This window comes from Gymnodraco acuticeps, unplaced genomic scaffold, assembly GCF_902827175.1.
Source record: "Gymnodraco acuticeps unplaced genomic scaffold, fGymAcu1.1, whole genome shotgun sequence".
Classification (NCBI taxonomy): Eukaryota; Metazoa; Chordata; class Actinopteri; order Perciformes; family Bathydraconidae; genus Gymnodraco; species Gymnodraco acuticeps.
In genome coordinates, this window is record NW_022991443.1 from 1,560,322 (window position 1) to 1,572,846 (window position 12,525).

Below are 12,525 nucleotides of genomic sequence, written 5' to 3' on the forward strand. Positions count from 1 at the left end.
TGTCTGTCTTTTTGCCATCAACAAAATGCTACCCATCAGATGTTCTTGGCAGTAGGCTTATATCAGAATGAGGACGGTTTCCTGCCAACTGGCTTCAATCAAGGACACGGTCATGGATGCACACTGGAATAATTTGATAAGATGCTGCCATGTGCTAAGAATGCAACAGAACACTGCATTGTTCCATGGTGCGAGGTTAATGTGTGGACTTAAATTCAAGGTCACAAGCATAAAGATAGAAGAGCAAGAGGCAATTTTAATAGACCACTGCTAATGCATTTGGAATGATTGGGAATTAATGTTTAATGCGCAAGGGAGATAAGCCCAATGAATCATACACTAACATACCCAGTTTACCATGGCTATAGCAGTGGAGGACAGTTACTAAGGACATGTTCTTAAGTGCAGTTTTGAGATACTTGCACATCATTTGATTATTTCCATTTCTTTCTGCTTTTTACTTCTACTCCAAAAGGAGGTAGATAAAATAAGATAAGATAAGATAGACCTTTATTGATCCCTGTAGTGAAATTCAGCTGTCATAGCTGCACAATAAGAATGAAACACCGGACAGTACAGAAAAAGAGTTTACACAAGAATTACAAGAATAAAAATAAGAGTACAAATGTAAGTAACGGTATAAATAAGAATAACAACAATAACGCAATAACGTAGATAAATGTACATGAACACAGATATTGTGCTTTTTTCAACCACATTTATTTGAACACATATTTAACATGATTTTTTTAGTTTAAAACAATGTATGGATGCCTTAGTGAAAATCAAGCTACTTGGCAGTAGATATTAAATAATACAAAATAATAAAAATGTTTACCACCTGCAATATATTTTTAATGAACACTTAATGCATCAATATTTATAGTTAAATATTATTATAAAACGGTCTGTTATGCATGATAAGTACTTTTGCTTTTGGTACTTTATGTATAACTTGATGCTAATGCTTTTGTACTTTTACAAATTTGAACACAGGACCTTTACTTGTAAAAGAGGACTGTAGTACTACTACTTTTACCTAAGTACACATTTTAATACTTCATCCATACCTGGTTATAGGCCTTCTGTATAGAAATACATAATTTAGTGCATAATAGCAGTCAACAGTACAGTATTATATGGAATAGTATAGTACAATAGTTGAATATAGTATTGTAAAAGTGTGTAGGATAGTACAGTATATGTGTATTTTACAATGACATAAATCAGTTTAGCACTATAAGTTGAGTATAGCTGTAATGTAAAGTAGACCTAACATTTCATAATGAGGTAAATAAAAAGGAATTAAATATAGTGCAACAAAAATATTAGAATATTATTATCTAAGAGTGGATTTCAATGTATGTTAATGACTCCTTTATATTGAATTGAATTTATATTTTCTTATACATTGCATGCTACTTTTTCATACAAACTCTCTGATCTCTGTTCTGATGATCTCTGACTCTCTCTTGAGTATTTGGCTGCGCCTTTCCTCCCACTCCCTTCCCATTTGCTTCATCAGCTCCATTTAACTGTATATCCTTGGCACGACTCTCCTCTCCATTGGTGTTTTTTTCCAGCTTGAATTCTGGGATATGACAAGAGAGGAAAAGGTAAACACCGGAAAAGAGTGTAAAGGCAGATTCAACTTCCACCAGGTCCTTATGTGGAGGAACTGTTAGTGGGTACTTTGTCAAAATAATATCCTGACCTTGTCACAGAGGAATCCTAAACTTATGTGTGGTGTATTTGTCTGTCATCCTGTTTACATAGCCTACTGAACACCCTCTAGTGCATCATACACAAGACTTTATATGTTGTAGCAAAGCCACAGCTTGACTACTAATGATACACAATAATGCATCTTTATTTGGAATGTCTTACTTGCATACTATAACAATGATTTCTTCATTAAACTCAGCAAGTGCAACATAAACAAATAACTGCTATATAATACACAGTACCCATTGTGAGGGAGGAATTGTCGGATAGGACCCATATGAGTTTTCGTTTTACAGACTTGCCTAGACTTGTGTCCGGGGGGAAATAAAAGCCCTGACACTGAATTTGAAAAACCTTGAGTGAAGAAAGCAGAGATAGAAAAGAAAATATCAAGTGAACCTTTGCTGTACCTTGAATAAAAATCATCACAATTTTTAAAACCTGAGATTAAAATCCTATGTGAACAGTGGTTACACTTCTGTTTCAGTTTTTCTTCAGTTTCAGTTTCTCAGGTGGTTTCATTGAAGAGGAAATATAATGCAGATTCATATTTGTATTTTTGTGCTTCTTCTTTGACATATTTACATGATTTCATGTTCAAAAGGTATTTATTTGTTCTCATATTGAAACTGCTGCAACACCTCTTTCCACCCTCTGTCTGAAACCAGAGCCCAGTCTTCTCTGATTGGTTTGGCCGGCCGGCCAGTTTCGAATGGCTCTGTGGTGATTGGTCGACCGCTTGATGTTCCGCCCCTTAGCCTCTCACGTACAATGTATTGGAGTGCTAGCCAATAAGCGTAAGTGTTACAAACTGATGTCACTATATTATGAAAGTAAACCAAGGAGTCCTATCGAGGCGTTTCAGGCAGGGGGTAGGGAAACTCCTTCTGGAGGGCACTTTGGGATTTTAGCCTTTGCAGACCATTTACATGCACAAAAACCTATATAACACATTACAGGACAGGAAAACCCTAAAAAAGGAAAAGGGCCCCTTTTTAAAATAACAAAATGTGTTCAAATGCATTATTACAAGTAATAAGATATTGCATTGATACAAATATAAACAATTTTGTAATCAATTATTAATTAAGCTATTTAAAGTTTATTATTTGATGCATTTTGACTTAAAGGGGACCTATCATGCAAAATGCACTTTTGTACGTCTTTTATACATGAATATGTGTCCCCGGTGTGTCAGGGAACTCACCAAGTGTCAGAAAACACAACCCTCTCTCTTTTCCTCCATACCCAAATCTCTAAAAACGAGGCTGCAACGGAGCTGATACAGATTTGAATTTTTATGACGTCAGAAAAGTGGTGCTCCACCTATATGGCCAACTCTCCACCTATCAGGGGAATGAGAGACCGCTCGAAAGCACTGGAGACGCTGTAGTACATATGCCAGGCCTGTAAGTGGCACTGTAGTCTGCCACAAAAGCAGCGAAGAAGACTTCCCGTGCATGGTTGCCATGGTGGCCCTTCTGTTTATTCTCCGCTGTGGCTCTTTTTCTCCCTCCCCGAGACAAACACCCACCTCTCCGCCTCTTCCAAGGAACGAGGGGACCGTGCGGCAGAGTTTCAGTTAGATTTTTTTCCGCCGGTCAACATGTCTGTTAAAGTTTAAATCTTCCGGACAAAATTAGAAAAGTGCCGGTCAAAGGTCTTCTTTGTTATTTATTGAGCTTTAAAACAAATGAATAATGACTCTATATAATCATATAAGAATAATACACGGAGGACGGAGCCTCTCTTTTCCTCCCCCTCTTCTTAGAGCCCATCAGCTGATCTCAAAGCACGCTCCCCTCTCCTGCAGGGGGACGTGGTCAGCTGCAGCTCATTTGCATTAAAGCTACGTCAAAGAATCAGCCCCCTGCAAAAACAGGGCTGGAAAAGAGCAAATAGAGCGAAATGAGGCATGGCTAAAATGCAGGATCTGTTTGGTATTTTGAAAAAAAAACGTCACAGACATGTTTTATATAGGTATGGCCCTACAATATATTTTTCAAATATAGCATGATAGGTCCACTTTAATATGATAGTAAACTGAATATTTCTGGACGATTTTTTGGGTCGATCATTTTGGGTTCTGGTAAAGTGTTATGGACTTTATTTTGCAACTGTTTTACAGTTTGTCCTTTCAATGCTTATCTGTTAATGGATATACTAATGCATGTCCACTTGTTTTTATATTTGCAAATGCCTATTTCCTTTCCATGCCAGTATTGTTTTAGGAAGAGCCACCACTTGTAGATTTAAATATAATTTGGAATAGCCAGTTGAAATATGAGACAAACATTTTTATAAACACAAACATTTGACTCATCAATTCATACTTTGAGCACCCTCTAATTACTTTACTTCTTAATATAATTGCTTCTCATCATCTGGGGGATGGATCTGATAACAAGAACATTTTTTAAATACTCTGCTGTCCTGATTTATTACCTCCGCTAAGGACGATATGTTTTCAATTGGTGAGTGTATTATAGGCAAAGGAAGAACACATTCGACTTTTTCGAATCACAATGTATTTTTCAAATGGGTTTGACATTGCAAAATATGGAATGGCCTTGGGGGATGTCTGTGTTCTCCAAGTGATCATTTATTATTTTTTCTGTTCACTCACTGCCAAAATGAACCACCAAACATTTTTTGGGGATATCTAGAATTTCATGGCATTCAATCCAATAGTTGAGAAGTTCCAGTACATACAAGAGTGATGGACCAACTGACAAACTGACATTGCTGCCATGGGGCTATGCTGCTAGTACTGCAAATCAAAAACAAAGTTGGAGTTTGTTAAACAAACCGTTTGAGTCATTCATTACTGCATGACAGCCAATACTGTTACTGTTTCCAACCACTGAAGCTTGAGCTAACTTTCCACAAATTCTTTAACCTAACCAGCAGACTTCACGTCTCACACATCAGCCATCGATCTCCCTCGGGCTAAAAACTCCTCTTCCCTCTTGTTCTTGAGCTATGTCACACAACCTGCCAGTGTGTGTGTGTTCAGCCTTACAATGGATTACTCATTGGAAAACAGACAGGCAGACAAGCAGAGCTCAAGCCAGACAAGTTCAAACACAACTACCCCCGTCTCTATCTGTCACCTTGACAATCGACGGGAGGGGAGATGAGTGAAACCGAGATGAAGTGGACGGCGTGACCTGCGGGGCACTTTGGAGGGCGTGTTTTGTGTGCGTTTGCTATAAAGAAAGACCAGGAAGTGGGAAAAAGATAACAAGAGAAAAGCTGAAACTTTGAGCATTTGTAGAACCACTGTGCCAGGAAGTGAAAGGCAAAGACTTTAAGTGGATAGGCGGATATGGATGACAGGTGTTAACAGGCAGGACGTGCCGGTCATCTTTCTGTCAATAAAGGAGGATGGGATGCTCACACCTGGTGAGGCTGGAGTAAATGTTCTATCTCTGCAACAGGGTTAACCCTAACCCCTATGATTCTGATTACCTTTTGATAGATTTACAAGCCTTTGTGTACATTCTGTTTTATGTGTGCATTCATTTACAGCGTGCAGACATAAGAGAGGGTTTGCCTCACACCGATAGCTTTGATAAGTTGCCAGGTTAACCCCCCCCTGCTCCCTTAACTCAACCTGCCCTGACAGATTCCACTACGGATGCACTTGTAATTACAATCCCCTGCCTCTTTAAACTTTCAGACATACCACAAAAGTGACTTCAGCTCCCTTTTGTGTGTGCATTTATATCCCGTATATTGGCTTGTGTTACTCTCTTGGTGTACATGTGAGGGCTTGTGTGTGTGTCCTTGTGTTTGTATAATATACCGGAGTGTTACTAAGGGTGGGAGGCAGCTGGGACTGCAGAGGAGGGAGTGTGCGTGCGGGGTGAGGAGCAATCAGAGAGCGAGGAATCACAAAGGGAGGAGAGAATGGAGAATCCAGCTGCTGTCCACCACCAAGGCCAAGACACAGCTGAAAGGAAGGTGGTGAAAAGGAAAATGGATTTGTTGTTTTAAAAACTAGTGTTGTAATTAAGCAATTAGTTTTATTAAATGTTCAATGTTAGCTCATCCCAATTCATATTTGCATAGTGAGTTACTTTTTGAGACTTTTTTTGTAGTTAACAAAAACAATTTATTGAAGAAGAAAAAAAGTTTTTATTTTACTTTTACCAAATCTGCTTAGTAATCAATTTTTGACCAACACCCCCAGTTTTTCTATAAATATAAGATAAATATTTTTGTGTGTATTTCTTTTTTTGGATAATGTTTGAACTTTGAACAACTGCATTTAGTTTTTTTAATGTATTTATTTTTTCTTATTTGCATTTTAAGAAATTATTTAGTTACTTTATTTTTTATTCTCATTTTTTCCACTCCATATATTTCATTTATGAAATCCTTCCATTTTGAGTTCATTAAATTATCATCTATAACCAATACCTTGTAATGTATTTAAATATTGCTTAAATATTGAAGAATAGGTAACAATCTTTTCAGGGTTTTTATTTCAAGAAATTCCAAAACTGTTTGACAGTTCTCTATAGATATTTCCCAGAAGTGGCTTTTAAAATATATGACTTTGGTTTACCTTCGGCTCATTGCATTATCTCCAGCTATTCAAGTTTTCTTTGTCCTGATAATTTTTTAGTAGTTTGAAGTTAACCAAATCAGATTTCTCCCTAGGGTAGCTTTGCTAAAATTGAGCTTTGTGTGATATGCTAACAAAGTAGCGTCCTCAACACTGATAAAAACAGTTCAGGAGGGGATGATTAAAGACAGAAAAAAAAAAAAATCCAGGATGAATAGAAATATATCCAGATATCAGGAGACATGAAATGAGAGGAAAGCATAAATAAGAGTTCTTGAGATGTGATACAGACACAAACACACTTTGGCACTGTACTGGGTTGTGTGTGTGTGTGTGTGTGTGTGTGTGTGTGTGTGTGTGTGTGTGTGTGTGTGTGTGTGTGTGTGTGTGTGTGTGTGTGTGTGTGGGTGTGTGTGTGTGTGTGTGAGAGAGAGAGAGAGAGAAATACCTGGTACATCCAGCCAACTGTAGCCTACCATCCTTCCCACATGAGTGCAGCCAGAATTTGGAGAACTCTGACACCGATGAGTCACCGCCACTGACCTTTTTTCATGTGGTTACTGAATGAGTGGGACTTAGCATTTCTCGAATCATAGCGAGCCCTCACGGTTCTTTGAGCAGTTTGTACTTTTGGATGGAAATCCTTCATTTCACACAGAACAAGAGAGCACTCGGGGGCAAGCGGAGGCTGCTGTGAATGGAATTTCCTTTTTTATAGTCAACAAAAAAGGATTCTTAGTCCTCAGCTGCTCTATTTAGACATTTGGAAACACCCAGTAGCCTTTTCAGAGGTTTTCATTGTTCATTGGGGTAAAGTTTCTCACATGATGATGGAGTTGGACCATACTGTGATGTTAAAATGACCCATAAAATCCTCTTTGATTCATAAATCATGAGACTCTTGACATTAGGTGGTTGATTGTCAAATCCTTACCTGCTAGCTTTCTCCAGATCAATTGGACTTCACACTGTGACAAAAAGACGAGTACATTTATCCTCTTCCCATACAATAAGACCATTGTCTGAGCTATTGAAAGAACCTCCATCAACACAACTTGGCAAGACCAGAGGCAGCCTGTGACATTTTACTGTGGAAATTTGTAATGGGTTTTGGCCTCACCAACTTGGAGAAATGTACAGTATACTCAATGCCGATTATAGCAAAACAGATGTTCCAACTAGCGCGATGGATGGAGCCGTATACGCAGTTTAATTCCCAAGACAGTAAGCAGACATGGTTGCTTCTGTCCAAACTTAAATATACACTTGCAGATTTATTCTGTAAAGATACGGGCATGCAGCGAACCTGACTGCTGCTTGTGTTTAATGTAACTTGTCATATTTGTTTAGGAAAAGTTTTGGATGCAGTTACAATTCCTGTAGAGATATCAAGAGTGTGTTCTGAAGGCAGGTCTCACCGGTTGAGCTTGACACAATGTTCTTAAGGTTAAATGCTAAGGAAATGCCTTTATAGACAGTGCTTTAAATACAGTACCCATGTGGACAGACAGGATGTTGATGAGTGGAGTCAGGAAAGTACCACTGACGCATTCAGGGCCGGAGGTGTCAGTGTTGTTCAGGAAGGCAGTGGGCATTTGGCGCATTTCTGGTCTCATGCACATCCCTAATGATGGGAAGTCCCTCCGACTTGTCTGTCTGTATTTTTAGTTTAATGACTATTATTATGTGTTGTGTAAAGGATACTGTGGGAGGAGGCAAAGAGCAGGTTCATATTGTGTCTTTGTTTCCCTCTTATTGAGCATTCCTTGGATTTATCTCCCTTTTCCATCCTCATACCCGCATCTCCCTGCATCCTCCCTCATCTCTTTCTCCCACCACTGTTTATTTTAGCCTCTATTTTCTCCTTCTTTATCAAAGTCAACTTTATTGTCAATCTTCTATGAGTGAGATACAGACATGGAGATCGAAATGCTGTTTCTCACAAACCAGAGGAATACAAGTTAAAATGTCAAAAAATACAAAAATAATCAAACATGGACACATATATACACATTTTCACATTAGGGGCATCCATACAAAAAAAATATATAAAGGCACAGCAGTCAATATATACAAAAATAAGAACCACTTACAAAAGGGATGAAGATGAATATATTACAGTAAAAATATGTACAAATTACTGTCCATTTCAGTGTAGTTAAATTGTCTGGTTAAAAAGTGTATGGTGCTGGATGTCTGTCTCTGTGTTTGTAGGGAGGGGGTACTGTTAAAATCCAGGTCCAATGGGGGCAGGGGAGAGAAGTGTAAGGGAGAGGAGAGTGTACAGCAACCTGAAAGCCTGGTAGAAAAAGCTTTTTTTTATCTGGTGGAACTCAACTGCATGCTGCGGAAGCTTCTCCCTGAAGGCAGGAGCTTGAAGAGGCAGTTGGAGGGATGGGAGGGATGGGAGGGATGGGAGGGGTTACCCACAATGCTGAGTGCTTTGCGGGTGAGGCGGGTGTTAAGGAGTGATGGAGTGTTTACGATGCGCTGCAGTGTCTTGCGGTCGGATGCGGTGCAGCTTCTGAACCACACAGTGATGCAGCTGATGAGGAGGCTCTCGATGGCGCCTCGGTAGAAGGAGAGCATGATGGGAAGTGGGGCTCCTGCTCTCTTCAGTTTGCGGATGAAGTAGAGGCGCTGCTGGGCTTTCTTGGCGATTGACATGGTGTTATTTCTTCAGGAGAGGTCCTCAGTGATGTTCACCCCCAGGAATTTTGTATTGCTCATCTGCTCCACAGAAGCACCATTGATGGTCATTTATATCTTTGTGATGCAGTTTCACTTTATACACTTCTGTTTTAACAACACTTCACCTCTGTATACAAACAATTATTATTTCTCATTACCCATACACATTACAACATTTCTGTTTAAGCATTTGCGATTCCATGTCCATACTGCAATTTTGTAAAAATGTATATTTTCTATATTCAATATTTTATCCGCGTTATATATTCAAGTCACATGACTTGGACTTGAATCACACAATTGATGACTTTCAGCATGACTTGAAAAAAAATGATCTTCTTTGAAAAAAGTATGCCAAAAAACGATACATTGTTCTAAATCGACTAATGTTGACGCCATTCACTACCAACAAGTCAAAACTGAATCTTCCATATCCACAACAACATCCAATCAGGTGGAGGGATAGCACCATTAAGAAGTGACCGTATATATCTGAGCACTTCGAGAAACTTTTCCCCAAGGAAAATGTTGTTCGCCTAAAAAACAACCTGTTGATAAACAAAACAAAGTGCAAATCAGGTGAATAAAATGTGTGAAAGTTTGTGTAATTTTTGACTCAAATTTCAAAGTTTTGGACTTGGGACTGGCCTTCAGACTTGACACTCTTGAATCAGACTCGGGTGTAAAGACTTCTGCGTCATTGTATTCTCATTTTGTTTTTATATGGGCAACTCTCCTCAATACAGATTTTAAATGATTATGTTAGAGGGAGACTGATACCCAAGATGTCCATTGCCAACGGCTGCTTCTCCGTATCCGATATTTGATGAACTTGAAAATCTTATACTGAGAGAGACATTCCTTTTTCCTCAAATCCACACAAAAACATGGTTCGCTAGGAACTAAACCTCAAATACCATAGACTGGCAGAACATAGGAAAAACCTTGCAAATATAGATCTGTGGAATTCACTTAACCACGGACAGTGGCATTCCAATACGCAGCCAAATCCTCAGCAGGCAGCGTTTATTGGGGAATTACAACTAGGCTGCTATTATGGCCCAAAGTTACAAGAAGTTGTATAAGAGGCAGGAACTCTGCTTGGCTGCTTGTTTCAGGCTTTAACCCTCTCCCTAAAGAATGGGCTGTTTTCCTTACTTCCATGGGATCACGCCCTCGATCTGGTGATGAATAAAATGTCGTAAACTCCTCCAATGATGACATCTTGCTGTTTTCGCCTCTTCTCCCAGTTCCTCCTATGTCCTGCTGCCTTGCCCACAGCGTGAAGGTCAATCTTATTGTGCTGTTTTCACTTTTTCTTTTTTCTATTACAGGACTTTTGAATGTCATCCCACACGGACAATGATGGTATGCAAATGTGAGCAGAAACAGATCACTGTTCAAGTTACATAATCTGACATAATGATTGAGGTAGCGGAGACATGTTGGGTCTAAAAAGTTGGCCATGTCAAAAAACCCGTAATGTGTCATTGCACAATTCATGCAACGCTTGACATGATGAAATACATACAGAAATGTGGTTCACGCTCATGCAGAGAATAAACAAAGAGCATGCAGGGTTCATATGCATGTTCAGCTATTTAGTGCTTTCTCAAACACACCAGTGTCAAGTTGTTCCAGGTGGGGTTATATACAATGTGTATCCAACTGATTTACAGTGTGCTGACTACATGTTACAGAGGAAAATAACTCCCATCTGTAGTGAGATCCAAACCGCACAGTGTCGTTGACCACGGGCCTGCCTTCGGGGGCCACAGATGTGCGTGTGAGAACTTGTTCGGCCCTGGAGGGAGGGTAGCTCCACAAAAACCACGAAGAAATTAATGTTGCATGTCTGTTGTGCAGTAGCAGCAGAGTGTAAATGGATCATGATGCAGCAGGGAACTTGACTTCCCAGACATTTGGTGTTCAAATTTAGTAACAGAGCATAAAACAAGAATTTTCAGAAATTGGACACGGACTTCAATTATCAAAGCTGCCAAAGTTATTATTGTCAGTGCATAACACAAATAAAGGGTGACTCAAGAGCCACTAGCATTAATGTATGATTGCAAAAAGATACAGTGTATGTTGTGGTGCATTTAGTTTTTGTATATGATTGCAATGAATATAGGTCAGACAGTGCAACCATATTGCTGACTGCGCTATACTGTTTAGTTACTAGGTGTGTGTCTTGGAAAGGGTGTGTGTTTATTGTCAACGTCTCACTGGAACAATAAAAGCATTTGCATACGATGCGTCACAGAGAAATCCAGACTTTTTGAATTCTTGCATCCTCTCCCGTCTATTTATCACCTCCTACCCCCTTTGTTTCTTTGTTTTTATTACACAGTATCAATAGTGTTCATGCTGAATCGAACAGAAAGTCCTGTGTGCAGCCCACTCACCTAATGTGCTACATGGAAATCTGACTTTGCTTTAAAAGCTATACGTGGTAAACCTCAATAAATGACCTATAGCTGCTGACCCTTTTCCAGTTTGGGATGTTGTGCTGTATAATTTACAAGATGCACTGCCAGTGATTTGAATATCGAAAGTGTTTGTGGTGTCTCTCAGTTAAACAGAGGTTGCTATTCTTCTGGATTGCTGAAATTTTGGTTGTCTTCACCAGACAAATATTTACAAATAGAAAGCTGAAAGGTAAATATACTGTCTGAACAAAAACTCTATATGGATAGAAAATATATTAAGAGGGCATGATGTCATGTAATTTACATGATTGGCAAATACATTTTATATTTGTTCCCAACAGACATACAGTATATAGACTTATATTTTCCGTTGGTGTATGTATGACTCATTTCAATGGTTTATTGGCAAAAATGTAAAGCGAGCTTTTCCCTATTTTAGCCCTGCTAAATAAGGTAGTATGAAGTCTTAAATCTTATTGTGGCTCAGATCCAAGAAGTTGACGCCCCAATGGTGAACAGAGCCTTATTTACTATTCTGAGATACTGGGGAGACTCACTGGAGAGAGAGAAGGGTGGCGTGAGGTACACAAGACAGAGAAAAGTGTCAAGTCCGACAGAATTAGCCAGAGGGATGTAAAAGCAGCTTTGCTTTCAAAATAAGGGCTTCTTTTTTTAGGAATCAAATCAAATCAAATCAAGTTTTATTTATATAGCACATTTATAAACGATTTTTGGTCGAGCCAAAGTGCTGTACATAAAATAAAAATAGCGTACAGTAGAGACACTTTACAGCAAATACAACAGCACAGATTGTTCAGAATATCAGTATGAGAAAAACGACACCCTCTGTCCTTAGACCCTCACATCGTACAAGGAAAAACTTCCAGAGAAAACCCACAGTTTAAAGGGAACATGGGAGAAACCTCAGGGAGAGCAACAGAGGAGGGATCCCTCTCCCAGGACGGACAGACGTGCAATAGATGTCGTGTGTAAATCGAAGAGATAATACATTTTACAGCATGGCTGGAATGGCTTTGTCTGTTGTTTACCTCTACTTTCTATAATAGGAAGACTTGTTGGTAGCGTGGTACAGCTACGTCTTGT